This window comes from Lissotriton vulgaris, chromosome 1_1 (assembly GCF_964263255.1).
Source record: "Lissotriton vulgaris chromosome 1_1, aLisVul1.2, whole genome shotgun sequence".
NCBI classification, from domain to species: Eukaryota; Metazoa; Chordata; class Amphibia; order Caudata; family Salamandridae; genus Lissotriton; species Lissotriton vulgaris.
The window spans coordinates 129512062-129528756 of NC_141685.1; the positions used below are offsets into that span (position 1 = coordinate 129512062).

Here is a 16695-nt window from a genome sequence, read left to right on the forward strand (position 1 = left end):
TGCAAATAATGTATTTAAAAGACTAAATAAGCTGTCCAGTTTAATTGGAAAACTGACTGATATTCTGATATATTCTTTGAAATACAGAGATATTCATTCAAATGCAGATATATTAATTGAAATGCAGATATATTCATTGAAATTCAGATATATTAATTTAAATGCAGATATATTCATTGAAATACAGATATATTCCTTGAAATTTAGACTGTCTCTTCCAGTTGTCACCTTTCTGTAAATACTCTTAAGTCTTTTACATCAGTGTCTGGAAGATGCTCATCTGAAGTGAAGCTATAAATACTTTTTTACAGCTGCAACCAAGTGTGAAGCCCTGTACCTGAACTGTCTGACCCTTAAAAACATTCACGTCTGTCTGTTACATCTGAAATCCCAGGTCTTTACAGGTATAAGTGCTTGTTTGTGTGAAATGTATTCACTGCTGGAGCCTGGAGGCGGCGGTTCCGTCAGCGGCCACCAGAGGGCGATCCTCGCTTGCTGATCGAACCCACTGAGCACGCATCGGAAGAAAGGGAGAAGGGTTTCCTTTTCCGGGTCAGCAGCGGCAGAGACAGCACCAGCAGCGGTTTTGACATCACTTCCGGCCTCTGCAGAGGAGGGAGGACCCTGTGCGTCTGTGCAGTTATCTTCATCTACAGCCCCTCCTCAGACCCCAGATCTGCCCCCCCTCAGACCCAGATCTGTCCCCCCAGAAGGAGGAGAAAGCCTGGACAGGTTTCTGCTCAGGTAGGAGAGCTGCTAACTCACTTAGCTGCAATGTATGAATCCCTGGATCTTCCTGCTGCTGAGCCTGAGTGGGGAGCGGAGGAGGAGAGGCCTGTCCAGGGGTGCAGAGAAGGAGAGGCCTGTCCAGAGGAGTGCAGAGGAGGTGAGGCCTGTCCAGAGGTGCAGAGGAGGTGAGGCCTGTCCAGGGGAGCAGAGGAGGATAGGCCTGTCCAGGGGGGCAGAGGAGGGGAGGCCTGTCCAGGGGGCAGAGGAGGTGAGGCCTGTCCAGGGGTGCAGATGAGAGGCCTGTTTTAGGGGTGCAGAGGAGGTGAGGCCTGTCCAGGGGTGCAGAGGAGGTGAGACCTGTCCAGGGGGGTACAGAGGAGGTGAGGCTTGTCCAGGGGTGCAGATGAGAGGCCTGTCCAGGGGTGCAGAGGAGGTGAGACCTGTCCAGGGGTGCTGAGGAAGTGAGGCCTGTCCAGGGGTGCAGAGGAGGTGAGGCCTGTCCAGGGGGGTACAGAGGAGGTGAGGCTTGTCCAGGGGTGCAGATGAGAGGCCAGTCCAGGACTGCAGAGGACGAGAGGCCTGTCCAGGGGGCAGAGGAAGAGAGGCCTGTCCAGGGGTGCAGATGAGGTGAGGCCTGTCCAGGGGTGCAGATGAGAGGCCTGTTTTAGGGGTGCAGAGGAGGTGAGGCCTGTCCAGGGGTGCAGAGGAGGTGAGACCTGTCCAGGGGGGTACAGAGGAGGTGAGGCTTGTCCAGGGGTGCAGATGAGAGGCCTGTCCAGGGGTGCAGAGGAGGTGAGACCTGTCCAGGGGTGCAGAGGAGGTGAGGCCTGTCCAGGGGTGCTGAGGAAGTGAGGCCTGTCCAGGGGTGCAGAGGAGGTGAGGCCTGTCCAGGGGGGTACAGAGGAGGTGAGGCTTGTCCAGGGGTGCAGATGAGAGGCCTGTCCAGGACTGCAGAGTACGAGAGGCCTGTCCAGGGGGCAGAGGAAGAGAGGCCTGTCCAGGGGTGCAGATGAGGTGAGGCCTGTCCAGGGGTTCAGAGGAGGTGAGGCTTGTCCAAAGGGTGCAAAGGAGGTGAGGCATGTCCTTTTCAGGGGGTGTTCCAAAGAAGGTGATGTCTGTCCAAGAGGTGCAGAGGAGGTGATGCCTCCCCAGGGGGAGGAGAGGAGGTGAGGCCTGTCCAGGTGTGCAGAGGAGGTGAGGCCTGTCCAGCGGGGTACAGAGGAGGTGAGGCTTGTCCAAAGGGTGCAAAGGAGGTAAGGCATGTCCTTTTCAGGGGAGGCTTGCAAAGAAGGTGACGCCTGTCAAGAGGTGCAGAGGAGGTGATGCATCCCCTGGTGGAGGAGAGGAGGTGAGGCCTGTCCATGGGTGCAGAGTTGCCTGCGAAGCTGGTACAGAAGAGTTGAGACCTGCTTCGTGGGGGTGCAGAGGAGGTGAGGCCTGTCCAGGGGTGCAGAGGAGGTGATGCCTGTCCGGAGAGGGGCAGAGGAGATGCCTGTCCATGGGGAGCAGAAGAGGTGATGCGTGTCTTGAGGGGTGCAGAGGAGAGGCCTGTCCAGGGGTGCAGAGAAGGTGAGGCCTGTCCTGGAGCGTGCAGAGGAGGTGAGACCTGTCCCGGGGCATGCAGAGGAGGTGAGGCCTGTCCCAGGGTGCAGAGGAGGGGAGGCCTGTCCAGGGGTGCAGACGAGGTGAGGCCAGTCCTGAGGGGTGCAGGGGAGATGTCTGTCCAGGGGGAGCAGAGGAGGCAAGGCCTGTATGCAGTGCAGAGGAGGTGAAGCATGTCCTATCCTTGGGGTTAAGAGCAGGTGAGGCCTGTCCAGGGGTGCAGATGAGGTGGTACCTGTCCTGAGCTGGGGTGCAGAGGAAGTGAGGCGTATCCGGGAGGGGTGCAGAGAGGTTGAGGCGTGTCCAGGAGGATGCAGAGGAGTGGATGCGTGTCGTCTGCGGGTATGAAACCTGCCCTGTAGGAGGTGAGGCCTGTCCTGTTCTCTTGGTATGAAGAATGTGAACCGCCTCAACCGCTGCTCTCACCGCCCAGAGATGCTCCTTTCCAGACATATCATTTTATTTTAAGAGCTCATAATTCGAGTTTTTGAAAAGTATCCAGAGTTACCAGAGAGCCGCATATGGCTCCTGACAAAGGATCACATCTCCTCGATTCATGGCATTTATTTTTTAAACCACAGTCTTTAGTAAAGTAACCAAGACTACAACCCCCAGAATGCACTTTTGTATTACATGAAAGTACTGGCATGAATACTCGGGGGATCACTCTACGGAAATATTTGGTTGCTCCCGGGGCATCGTGGCAGAGACGAGTAGAACAGTTCATATGCAAGAACTTTCATTCTCAGCCTCTCTCTGCAGAATGTGAGTCCAGTGAGATCTGTGATAATATGAATCTATCTCAAAGAGATTTCACACAGTTTTATCTGTTTCAGGGAGAAATACAATGAAAAACAGGGGGTACAAGTCCAGCGCCCCAGTCTCTGGTGTCCTTGGATCTCTGTACTGGCCCGTGACTGGTCCTGCAAGAGAGGACAAACAAGGTGTTTAGTCTAGCCTCTCTAAGGGAGCCAGAGCTGGCTCAGTATCCTGGTCCACCAGGCCCAGCCCACGTCCTGGTCCTCACAAGGCCCTGGCTCAAGTCCTGGTCCTCAGAAGGCCTCAGCTCACGTCCTGGTCCTCTCAAGGCCCTGGCTCACGTCCTGGTCCTCTCAAGGCCCTGGCTCACGCCCTGGTCCTCACAAGGCCTCAGCTCACATCCTGGTCCACACAAGGCCCCAGCTCACGTCCTGGTCCTCACAAGTGCCCCGCTCACGTCCTGGTCCTCACAAAGCCCCAGCTCACGTCCTGATCCGCACAAGTCCCTGGCTCACTTACTGGTCCTCACAAGGCCCTGGCTCACTTATTGGTCCGTCCTCACAAGATCCCGGCTCACGTCCTGGCCCACCAGACCCCGGCTCACGTGCTGGTCCATACCAGGTCCAGGTTCACGTCCTGGTCCTCACAAGGCCCAGGCTCACTTCCTGGTCCACCAGGCCCTGGCACACATCCTCATCCTCACAAGGCCCTGGCTCACGTCCTGGTCCACACAAGGCCCTGGCTCAAGTCCTGGTCCACACAAGGCCCTGGCTCAAGTCCTGGTCCTCCAAGACAATGGCTCACGTCCTGGTCCTCACAAGGCCTTGGCTCACGTCCTGGTCCTCACAAGGCCCCGCCTCACGTCCTGGTCCTCATAAGGCCCTGGCTCATGTCCTGGCTCACCAGACCCCGGCTCACGTCCTGGTCCTCACAAGGCCCTGGCTCACTTCCTGGTCCACCATGCCCTGGCACATATCCTCATCCTCACAAGGCCCTGGCTCATGTCCTGGTCCTTACAAGGCCCCAGCCCACGTCCTGGTCCTCACAAGGCCCCGGTTCACATCTTGGTCTTCACCAGGCCCTGATCACATCCTCCTCCTCACTAGACTCTGGCTCACATCCTTGTACTCAGTAGACTCCGGCTCATGTCCTGGTCCCTACCAGGCTCCAACACACGTCCTGGTCCTCACAAGGTCCTGATCACATCCTGGTCCTCACTAGACTCCGGCTCTCGTCCTGGTCCTCACCAGGCTCCGGGTCACGTCCTGGTCCATACCAGGCCCCTGACTCACGTCCAGGTCCTCACCAGGCCAAGCCTGAGAGGGAGATCAATTGGTTGTTGGCCCACAATGCCACCTCAAAAAGGAAGCAGACATATGCAAATCAGCTTTAGACTTCTTCCAATAGGGCAGTCCAGCCTGAAGAGCCAATCCAGATCCTTTTTGAACCGGAACACAATCAACCCAAGACCGGTTTCAGCCTATCTGGGCCTTGACTGTAGGGTGTAGCTTCATTCCAATGGTGCAGCGAGCACGGGACACACATCTGGGCTCTGACTGTAGGGTGCGACTTGATTCCAGCGGTGCAGTGAGCACGGGACCCACATCTCGGCACACCTGGCCTATTTATGAATAACCAAAATGATGGGTGAAATGTTTGAGTTCCTCCCAGGCTCTGGTAATTACTCTGGGACATATCCAAGCCCATCCTTCTTGTTCTTGCCCTCCGTTGCACCCCAGCGTGCAGCCAATCAGAGTGTTTTAGACAACATTACTTCCAGATGTCTGCTCCAGTAGTCACAGCAGTTCTAACTCTAAGGATTGGCCTGACTCTCTGTTCCTGATGTTCACCAAAGTAACTGAGGCCACGGTGAACAAGCAGCTCACCAAATACCTTGAGTCCGAGCAACTTCTGCACAAAGTCCATCCAGGGCTCCAAAAGAGCTAAAGCCACGTGGGATATTAGAGACATTATGGATGGGGGTGGGGAGGTGGGGGCTCTGATCTGATTAGATCTATCAGAAGCCTTTGACACCATCTCCCACTCCACATTACTACAGAGATTGGAGATGGTGGGTCTTAGGGGAAAGTGCCTGCTCGGTTCTTATCCTTTTTGAAAGATCTGACCCAAGCGGAGGCATCAGCTCATTTCAGATCAACCCCTAAGACAATTCCTCCTCCCCCTGGTTTTGAGACACAATCTTTTCAATCTTTACATGGCCCACTTGGCCAGCCTGATCGAGTCATTCCATATCACCTCTACTCGATGATTCACAGATCATTAGATTAGAAGAAAATACAGCTGACCGAGTCATTCGATAATCGACATCACCTCTACACGATGATACACAAATCATTAGATTAGAACAAAATACGCCTGATTGAGCCATTCTATATCACCTCTACTCAAATGTACACAAATCATTGGATTATAATTAAATACAGATAAAATGCCCAGTAATTTCAGGAGCTGCTTCTGGAAGTCACTGATTGGATGAGCTCAAAATTCCCTGGCGCTAAACGGTGAAAAAAACGGAAATAGTGGCATTTGGGACCGGAGCCTCATGGCACAAGGGTGGCGGCCGGTGTCGTTGGGAGATATGTCCACCCCATTCCATCAGTTCAGCAAACTGGGAGTTTGGGTGGACTTGCATCTGTCCCTAAAAGGATACATTAAAATCACCTGCTCTACAGGCTTCTGACTGCTGAAAGTTATCAGAAAAATACTTCCATTAATCCCTGCTTTATCTAGGAGGGACCTGGTACTTGTTCTGATCCTAGAGAGAATGGATTCCTGCATCACATTAAACGTAGGCATATCTGAATATTGCCTACATAGATTGTTGCTGCTACAAAGACAGCAGTTGGGCTGGTTCTGAGTTTAATAAAATCAAGGTCGATCTCCAACAAACTGGTCAAATTGCACCGGCTTCCTGTCCTGAAAAGATGTCAATATAAAGCACTTAATCTCATAAACACTCTACGATCAGGGGGTTCATTCTTATATGTCCTCGCTTTTTTGCCTGGTATCAGCTGGCCGAGGAGTGAGATCCCATCATGCTTTGCTGACTAAAGTCTCTAAGTGTACAAAAATCAGAATAGATGGCTGCTCTCTGCCTGTGGTGACTGGTACCTGGAATGAAATACCCTCCCACCTGCTCTGTGTGCCCAAGAAAACATGAGTTCTTTCAGGAAACAAATCAAAACCTTTCTGTTCATGTTCAGGGGCTGTGGGATTTTGATACTTATGTGCTCATATTAGCGCCAGGACACTTCTTTCCCGATCTAGCTGTGCAACGCTATATACATTTGCTCTCACATTATGTCATAAGCCATCGATCTCTGGGCAACAGATCGTTGCAGCTATAGACGCCCTATCCTAGAGGACGCGCTAGAGGCTGAGTCATTTGTCAGAGTCTGAGGTACGAAGCGCATGGTAAAGTCCTTCCAGCAACTGTGCACTGCTTTTAACTTCACTGTTTTTAAAATAAATCACTGTTCATACTTTAAATCAGCACGCATTCCTTACCTGAGCATATTGGTACTGTCACAGCCGGTCGCCTAGCGCCTTTCCCCGGTCCACCACGGATTCTTCCGTTTGAGTGGAGGGAAACTACGGCGTAGACCGGAAGGGGAGCATTCCTAGGGCCTTACACACAATCGAGGTCGGCAGACTAGCTCTCGTCTGGTGGTATAAATTTGCATGCTTCCCTCAACTCACAGCGGGCGCTACCTGGCATTACGGTTGATGTCCCTGACAATTACGCAATTGTCAGGATAGATCGCACCACTAAAACAGGGGGTGGCATCGCCATTATTTTTAAAAAAGAGTATCAATGTGAATTTACACATCTACCGATTCCCAATTGTGAAGCAGCCTTATTTAAGTTGTTTCTTACTCCCAAATTTACGTTTTCCGGTGCACTTGTTTATCAATCCCCTGCCCCTGTCTCCTCCTGGACTTCTGCCTTTCCTGAACTTATAACTCCCCTGGCTATGAAAACAGCTAACTATTCCCTCCTAGGGGACTTAAATATTTATTTAGAAAATCCTTTTTGTAAAACGAGCACTGAGTTTATCTTTGACTTGGCCTCCCTTAACGTGAACTTGCTCAACTCTGGACCTACGCATGAGGCGGGTCATTTATTTGACCCTATTTTTTCTAATCTCCCTGAGATTACATGTTCGCCTGCACTGCCATTATGTTGGTCCGATCACTATCTTGTTGGTTTCTCCCTAACAATCCCAGCTAATGTGGTACTAACCCCCACGGATCAAATCGTGCAAATTATAAATTGAAAAAACCTGGATATTACTACCCTGAACACTTTTTTAAACTCTCACCCTCCCTGCTCTAAACAATTGGTTCACTCACTATCCACCTCAGTGTAGAAATGGCTTCTCACAGCATAAACACTTGTCTACCACTTTCTAATAAAAAAGTTAACAATCACCGGACCCCAGCACTTTGGTTCACAGAACTGCTGAAAAAAGAAAAATCTGACTGCAAAGCGCTGGAGCGAAGGTGGAGAAAAAGCTACACGCTTGAATCTAAAAATGTCTATAAAACCAAGATAAAAAAATATAACCTTTGCAGAAAAGCTCGAACTGGCTATGTGTCTTCTACTATTTCTGACCCCGTAAATTGCGTAACATGGTGAAGGAGCTTGCAGGCTCAAAAACTATAGCTACGCCCCGTCACTAAATAAGCAGCAATGCGAGACACTGGCTACGTTTTTTTACAAAAAGTTGAACAAATCTACCAAGACATTGTGCTTGCGCAAGATAAGTGTCTCCTTAACCCGATTGAATCACCTATTCTTTTTGTCGCCCACAAAAACTGCAGTAACCAAATGAAGTCAACTGATACCTCCGGTGGCTTCATTGATTTCTGGCCTAGGCTGAAATTAGACACTCTAATAAAACTTCTTAATAACGTCAAATCTGGATCCCCTAAAGATCCTTTGCCCGTCTCTGTATTTAAGCAGTTAGATCCTTTTTCTCTGGATGTAATTACAGATCTCCTTAATGCTTCTTTCAGGAAGAAACCGTCCCACCTGAGTGGAAACATGCAATGATACATCTACTTCTGAAAAAAGCAGGAGCTGATCCTGGCCAACCCACGAATTATCGGCCTATTTCTTTATTGCCGGTGTTCTCAAAAATTCTAGAAAAGCACGTTCACACGCACCTTGTCCAATTTGTAACCACCCAAAACGTGCTACATCCCAGCCAGTTGGTTTTTAGAACAGGCTTTTCTACTGAAACCACCCTGTTAGGAGTCACGGAAAACATACGTTGCCACTTGGATATGGGAGACACAGTGGCGCTTATCCTATTAGACTTAAGCGCCGCATTTGATACGGTATCTCACACTGTATTAATTATTACTCTTAGCTCCTTGGGCATCCGTGTCTCAGCTCTCAACTGGCTTGCCCCATTTTTGACCAAACGCACGTTTCAAGTCTTCTCCTGTACAGCCTGCTCCGACACACATGTCTTTGCTCATGGGGTGCCACGGGGCTCCACACTCAGTCCCCTACTTTTTAATCTGTATGTGAGTCCTTTGGCCAAAGTGGTAGAGAAATCTGGTCTGACACTATACTCTTATGCCGATGATTCCCAACTTATTTTTTCCCTTTCTTCTAAGAATACTAAGGACTCCTCCCCCCTAAAAATGGGCCCTATCAAAATAGCATCATGAATGCAACAAAACTACCTTAAATTAAACAGAGAAAAACGGAAGTGCTCATATTTGGTAAAAACAAAAATTTGTGGGGTCCCCAACACTGGCCATGCGAAATGGGTGCTCTCCCTATGCCCTCTCCCTAAGCGCGTAATCTGGGCATCATTATTGATGAATCCCTTAGCATGCACTCGCACGCAGTAAAAACTACAGCTACATGTTTTGCCATCTTAAATGGCTAAAAAAAATCTGTTGGATGCTGCCTGAGTCCACCCAGAAAACCGTAGCCAATGCCTTGATTACTTCAAGGCTTGACTATGGTAACGTGCTTTACCTGGGCTCAAACAAAGCCATAACACGTAGACTACAGGTGGTACAGAATTCTGCAGCCAGGCTGTTATGTAAGGTCCCAAGAGCCATTCCTACCTCCCAACACCTATGAAACCTGCACTGGCTCAGAGTTGAAAACAGAGTCAAATTTAAAGCACTTCAGAGTTCAATTGTTCGAAATCCTTGAAGTTAGAGGTTTTATGGACAGGTCCGCTGTCCTCTGGAGATCTGGTTAATGTTAATGTTAATGTTATGGAAATTTGTATAGCGCACGGCTGCCCCAGCAAAGGGGCGTCCCGGCGCTGCGCGCAGACAGAGTGCAGGAAGATGTAGACGCAAAGAAGAGAAAAGGTTATTGAAAGAGATGAGTTTTGACGGCCTTTCTAAAGGCTAGGAGGTCTTGTATACCACAGATGGCTTCGGGCAGACTATTCCATAACCTGGCAGCCAGGAAACTAAAGGATCTGCCGCCTACTCTGGCCAGTCTAGTGCGAGGGATGATCGCAAGATGTTTCCCCTCTGAACGGAGCGATCTCCTAGGAATGTACTCTGACAGCAGGGGGCGCAGCATTGGGGGAGAGGCGGTTTTAAGGATTTTAAAGGCTAAACACAGAGCCTTAAACTGGATCCTTTTACCCACCGGGAGCCAGTACAGTTTTTTCAAGGCTCCGGATACCGAGGAATGGCGGTGGAGACCAACCAGAGCCCTGGCTGGCGCATTCTGGACTCTCTGCAGTCTGATGGTTTCAGCCAGATTAGCTCCCAATAGAAGAGAGCTGGCATAGTCCAGTCTAGAAAGGATGGTCGCCTGGACAATTAGCTGGCGAGTGCGGCAGTTGAAGAACTTCAAAATGGGCCTGATGTTGCGCAAAATACCAAAGCATGTGGCAGCCACTTTTTTAGTGTGGTGAGTGAACTTAAGAGCAGAGTCCACCCAGACACCCTGATTTTTGACACATTCCTTTGGCTTGGGAGGTGGGCCTAAGACATCAGGCCACCAGTTGTCTCCCCAGGACGAGGTGTTTTTCCCCAGGAGCAGTATTTCAGTTTTCCCGGCGTTTAATTGGAGGAAATTCGCCGTCATCCAGTTGGTGATGTCAGTGAGTGTCTGTTTGAAATGAAGGGCCTCCAGACCACTGTTGTCATTCAGAGCCACCACCAACTGGGTATCATCTGCATAGGATACCAGTGCAAGTCCGTTCCTTCTAGCCACCTCCGCCAAAGGGCGGACATAGACATTGAACAGGGTGGGGCTAAGGGAAGAGCCTTGCGGCACTCCCTGTCCAATGCTATGCTCCTTAGAGATGTAAGGGGGGGGGTAGAGATTCTAAAAGACTTGTTAGAAAGGAAGTCTCTAAACCAGCCCAAGGCTATCCCTGTGACTCCAATTTCCTCCAATCTCGTCAAGAGGACCTCGTGTGACACCGTATCGAAGGCAGCACTAAGGTCCAACAGAACCAGTGCTGCCGTTCCGCCGGTGTCGAGAATGGTACGGAGGTCCTCTGAAACACTGAGCAAAGCTGTCTCGGTGCTGTGACCAGCTCTAAACCCGTGTTGGGAGTCATCCAAAATGTTATTGGTAAGGAGGAAATCAGAGAGAATGTTGTTAACATGTGCCTCGATGATTTTGGCAGGCCAGGGAAGCAAGGAGATGGGCCTGAAGTTCTCCGGAAGCGAAGGGTCCAAAGTGGGTTTTTTTAGGATGGGGGAAACCCAAGCCTGCTTCCACTTAGAAGGAACTCTGGCGGTGGAAAGAGACAGATTGATGATGTCTCGGATGTGCTCTGTGATAAATTCGTGAGCTTCACAGAAAGTATCCGCTTTTAGGGGATCTGCCGGGGAGCCAGATTTGATCTTTCTGCAGATTTTTAGAAAACTCTCTCGCTCAAGTGTAGGAAGGGAGGAGAGAGGGCCTGGTAGGATCAAAAATGGCCAATGACTGAGGACATTTTGGGAAGGTGTCATATATTTTCTTGATCTTATTAGTAAAAAAAGTAGCCATGTTATTGCAGAGGTCGGGAGAAGTGGTAATCGTATTGACGTTTTTTTTTGCAGTGAGATCTTTCAGAATTTTAAATACAGCTTTCGAAGTATTGGAGCTGTTGCTGATTTCATTGGCATAATATGCCGCTCTAGTTCTGCAAACCTTACGATGATAAGTTTTTTGGAGCAGGACATAGTCCTGTTTAAGGTTGGCATCATAGTTTTTCCTCCAGCACCTCTCCGCCTTTTTGCATTCCTTTTTCAGAGTTGCTAATTCTGAGTTGTACCAAGGACTAGCTGTGTGGGTGCGGGCCTTGGTCCATCTGGCAGGGATCAAGGTGTCAAGTGCCTGGGTGATCCAGAGGCAGAACTGGTCATAGCCTACATCCAGGTCTTCACTAGGGAGTAGGGGATTTAAAACTAAAAGATTATGCAAATCTTCAAGGTGAAGTTTTCTCCATGGACGTTTCTGGACTGATGGAGTAGGCACCGCTGCAGGGCTCGGGTTGCAGGAGATAGACAGAGTTACTAGGTGGTGGTCTGTCCAGGTTATGGGGATGGGCAGGCCTGCGGAACCACTTGTGATGTTAGAGAAGATAGGATCAAGAAGGTGTCCCGCTGTGTGGGTGGGGCCACTTACAAGTTGATTAAGTTGGAAGGCCGCAAGATCCGCTAGAAAAGTGGCCACTTTAGGTTCGGTGTCCCTATCGAGATGTAAATTAAGATCACCTATGATCGTAAAGTTAGCCGTTTTGATAATGTTAGTGTCCAGATACTGGAGGAGTGAGTTAGTGAAGGGGGCGTCTGCGCCAGGGGGTCTATAGATCAAAAGGCCAGTAGCGCAGAACTGAGAGTTAACTTTGATCGAGAAACGAGTGCTTTCGCAGTCCTTAATGTCCACTTTGATTAATTGGCAGTCAAGATGAGATTTAATTATGAGCGCTAACCCCCCCCTCTCGTGCTCCTGTTCATAGTGTGTATAGTATACCCTGTGGGAGTCGCCAGGTTGCAGACCGAGTCCATATCATCAAGGAGCCACGTCTCAGTCATGAACAGGGCATCAAGAGAGTGGTCAGTTAAAAGGTCGTAGATTTCAGAGTGATGTTTGTGCATAGATCTGACGTTTAGGTGACCTAGCCTGAAGGTGTGGGCTTTGGGGGGTTTGGATTTAGTTTTAGTATTGGGAGGGGTGTGCTAGGGGATGTAGTATATGGGCAGGGTTGCGTCTAGCACAAGAGCATGAAGGGTGCTGAAGGCGTGGCTTGGGCGCCGATGGCGATGGTTGCCTGAGAGCTCGGCTCCGGGACTGAGCCCGTGATTATCCTGTAAATCGGAGGCCGCGGGGCACCCCAGCCCCCGCATTCTGCTGACCGGCCCGACGGAGACCTGCCGGGGCCCTTGGCGAGGTCTGAACGAGTGGTGACCCGGCGGAAAATCGAAGTTTGCGGAGTTGCGGAGTGCGACCCAACATGGCGCCCGGACTTCATTGTCCCCCTGGCCGGATCCATTAGGCTGGAGGGGCATCGCCGGCGGCGGCACACCCCCGGCTCTGCCATCTCCCAGTGATCTGTGTTCTGGATATCGGTCAGATAGGACTTTTTCAACGAGGATTGCACTCGGATGGGTGACTGGGCGGATGCCCACGCTATAGTGGATCCCGCACGCGGACGTCTGGAGTTCCCGGTGGTGGCCCCACTCACGACACCGCACTTAGCTACCTTTTCCTGGCCGACCCCCTTCCATGGGAGGCGCAACCCTCTGGCGCCGCAAATCGTCCGGTGGAGTTGGTGACCCTCGCCCCGGGACTTTATCGGCCGTGCGGGCCTGCCCGACCTGGCGGCGACTGTCTCCGCCTCCTCCTCGGTGCCCTCGGACGACGTGGTGGTGGCGCGAGCCGAAGCGGAGAAGTTCCAACAGGCCCTGGAGACGGAGATCTCCGGCACTCGACTTGAGGCCCGGCAACCAGGAGAGTCTTAGCCGGAGCCTGCACTCGGAGACGCCTGCTCCTGGACCCGCACGGTGTGCTCCCGGTGACATGGGGAAACCTAGAGGAGCCAAGGGGACTACCCCAGCCGCCTCAGACTCGGAGACCCAGGACAAAGAGGAACGTGGGGACCCAGAGAGTTCTGGTGGTGCATCGATGCAACAGCAATTTGACCGCGTCTTGGAGGCGATAGCGACCACGCGCTCGGCCCTTCAGCAGGACATTGCCCAGGTAGCGACGAGCCTAGGTCTCCTTAGAGTGGACCACGGCAAACTTTCGGACTGGGTCAAGGAAGTGGAGAGCTCAGTGAAAACCTTGGAGCCGGCGCAGCGAACCTTGGCTGCGACTATGAAGGATGCGTTATCCCGGATTACGGCCCTGGAGCAGAGAGCGGAGGATGCGGAAGGCCGCAACAGGAGGAACAACATCCGTGTGGTGGGCCTGCCGGAAAAGATTGAGGATGGCGACATGGTGGCATACTTGGAGGCCTGGCTCCGTGACACGGTGGCCCCGGAGGGTCTATCCTCCTTCTACACCCTGGAGCGTGCCCATAGAGTCCCGGCGAGGCCACCGCAGCAGGGACGTGCCCCGAGACCAGTGGTGGCGCGGTTATTGCACTTTAGGGACAGAGACTTCATCCTCAATGCCGCCAGACATAATGGTCCATTCAAAGTGGCGAACAGCCAGGTGAACATCTTCCCGGATTACACCTACGAAACTCAACGCAGACGGTTTTCCTTCCTGGCGGTCAAGCGCGAGCTCAGGAGCGAGGGCATCCAGTACTCGCTCCTCTATCCTGCAAGGCTCCGCATAATTGTCGATGACAAAACTCAATTCTTTGATGCCCCGGAGGATGTCTGTGCCTGGCTCGAACTCTATAGAGCAGGGAAAGATGGCTTTGGCTCCTCATCCCAGCAGGCGGCGGAGCCGGAGCAGATACGGCGATCCAGGAGGATTCGGAGTCGCCGTGGCCGCTCGGGGGGGCCCTCAACTGCAGAGACATCGACGGAGCGGAGGGGAGTGCTGGAGGTGTTATCTGCGCTATCTGGGTCACGGGACGATGCCATTGAGGAGGAAGCAGACCCTGGTGACGAGGGGGCACCAACGGACTCCGAGGAATCGGTGACTGATAGCGTCCATACACCGGTGATCACACCGAAATCGGTGAAAGACCTTCTAGATGGACAGGGGTAAAGGGGTGAGCTACTCCATTTTGGGAGGGGGCCCGGCAGGGGGGTGGCGGGTGCCGACTATTGCTGTTGACTCCCGGGGCAGGGAGGGTGGGGTGCCCTGTTTTTGCCCCGAGGGTTTTTGACACTGTTTTGGGCTTGCTTTAGTCCTGGTAGCCTGAGCGTCGAGGGCCCACTGCCTCCGCCCGGCCCGCACCTGGCCCTTAAGGCCTTCCTACGGTGGCGACCGCAGGATTAGTAGGGGTTAGTGGGTTGATGATGGGTATGGTTTGGATGGGAACTAGATGGTGCTATTTGGGTCCTGTTCTGGGGAGGGTGGATGGGGGTTTGGTTCATTCTTGGGTTGTTCAGTTTTGGTTGGGGAAAATGGCCGCCATCAGTGCTGAGATGATTGATATCCTTTCTTTGTTGGGACCCAGATGGGGAGACTTTGTGAGAACATTATGGGACAATGGCTGATGTTGCTAATCTGAAATGTGTTACTTGGAACGTGCGGGGGCTCCATACTATGTCCAGGCGCCACAAAGTCCACGCTTATTTAGTGCGTAGGGGGGTACAAATGGCGCTGCTGCAGGAGACTCATCTGAACAAGGCGGAAGGGGCGGCGCTACAGCGTAGATGGAGGGGGCAGGTCTTTTGCACTTCGTACTCTGCGTATGCCAGAGGGGCGCTGATTTGGGTTAGAGCTGGGGTTCCCTTCCAGGTCACGAAAACAGTGATAGATCCAGAGGGGCGTTATGTGGCTATCTCGGGCACTTTGGGAGGGAGGGACTTAAACGTTTGCTGTGTGTACGCTCCTAATATAGACCAGACTGCCTTCCTTTCCAGGTTATCGGGCTCGTTGGCCCACTTCTTCTCCGGGCCCCTTCTGCTCGGCGGAGATTTCAACTCAGTAGTGGATGTAGACACTGACCGCTCGCATCCACCCCTTCCCGATTCTCCGGTTCGTCGCATGGCTAAGGGTCGTAGCGACTGGCAGACCCACTGGGGTCTAACGGATATCTGGAGGGCGCAACACCCCACATCTAGGGACTATTCCTACTTTTCGAGCCTCCATGAGTTGCACGTTAGACTGGACGGATTTCTTGGCTCGCCCGAACTGGTTTCGGCAGCAGTCCGGTCTGAATATTTGACCAGAACCATATCAGACCATAATCCCCTCCTGCTGGACCTTCGTTGGTTCCCCGGGCGCCTGCGGTGCCCACCTGGAAATTACGGCCTGAGATCCTTGAGGACAGTGTTTTCAGGGCGGACCTAGGTGATAAGGTCTCAGAGTACTTTGCGTCCAACGGCGGCACCGCGAGCACGAGAGCGTTAGAGTGGGATGCTTTTAAGGTGGTGGTGAGGGGTTACTGTATTTCTAAAAAGGTAGGCATGAGGCGAGTTATCCTCGCCGACCTAGATGCAGCGGACCGGAAACTCCGCGAGCTGGAAATTCGCCGCCCCGGGCGCCCTGAATTACAGGTACGCACGGCGGAGGCGAAGGAGGCGGTGGCTGCGGAGGTCGAACGGCTTCGCTGTTTTGACTACAAGGCCTATACGGTTCGGTCCATCGCAGAGGGGGATAGATCGAGCGCGTTGCTGGCATGGCTGGCCAACCCTACGCGTCAGTCCTCATTGACGACATCTATGCGCACGGCAGACGGAACCGAGGTGTACACTCAGCCTGAGATTCTGAGCTGCTACCGGCAATATTATGGACGTTTGTACCGCAGTCGCTCAGCCCGAAACCCTGACCTGCTCGATAATTATTTACGGCCACTGGAGCTCCGAACAGTGGAGCAGGATGTGGCGAAAGCCCTGGGGTCCGACATAGAACTGGGAGAGATCCGTAGCGCCATTAAAAGGATGGCGAGGAATAAGACCCCAGGCCTGGACGGTCTTCCTGTGGAGTTTTATGCAGCTTATGCTGACCTCCTAGCCCCTAGGTTATTGGTAGTCTACAGAGAGGCGAAGAGGCTCGGGCGACTCCCGAGCTCGATGTGCGAGGCGTTGGTGGTTCCACTCCTCAAGCCCGGAAGGGACTCGTCCGACCCGGGGTCTTACCGTCCCTTATCAATGCTGACGGTTGACTATAAAATACTGAGCAGTATCTTGGCCTCGAGGCTGCTGGGACACATGAGCTCCCTGGTGCATGAGGACCAAGCTGGCTTTATCCCTAGGCGTAACACGACCATGAACATTCGCAGGTTGTTCCGCTTGCTAGGGGAGCCGCTTGTGGATGCCCCGTGCCCGGTTGTCTTATCGGTAGACCTAGAGAAGGCTTTTGATAGCCTGGAATGGGACTGCCTTTGCACTGTGCTACGGAGGTTCGGCCTCGGTGAGGGCTTCATCAGATGGACCACGGTTCTCTATGCCTCTGCATCGGCCAGGGTTCGGGCGGGACCACTGATTTCCTCACAATATCCGGTGGAACGGGGCACGAGGCAGGGA

The 16695-nt window shown here is 52.3% G+C and overlaps 1 protein-coding gene across 1 annotated transcript in view; it reads left to right on the top strand.

Moving 5' to 3' along the window:
- The first annotated feature begins 694 nt into the window (after positions 1–694).
- Positions 695–16695, top strand: part of LOC147737760 (uncharacterized) — a 168319-nt gene continuing 152318 nt past the window's right edge. Inside the window, exon 1 of the mRNA XM_086943986.1 lies at positions 695–744. The gene's annotated coding sequence lies outside the window, so the exon portion shown is untranslated. The remainder of the gene's footprint in view (positions 745–16695) is intronic.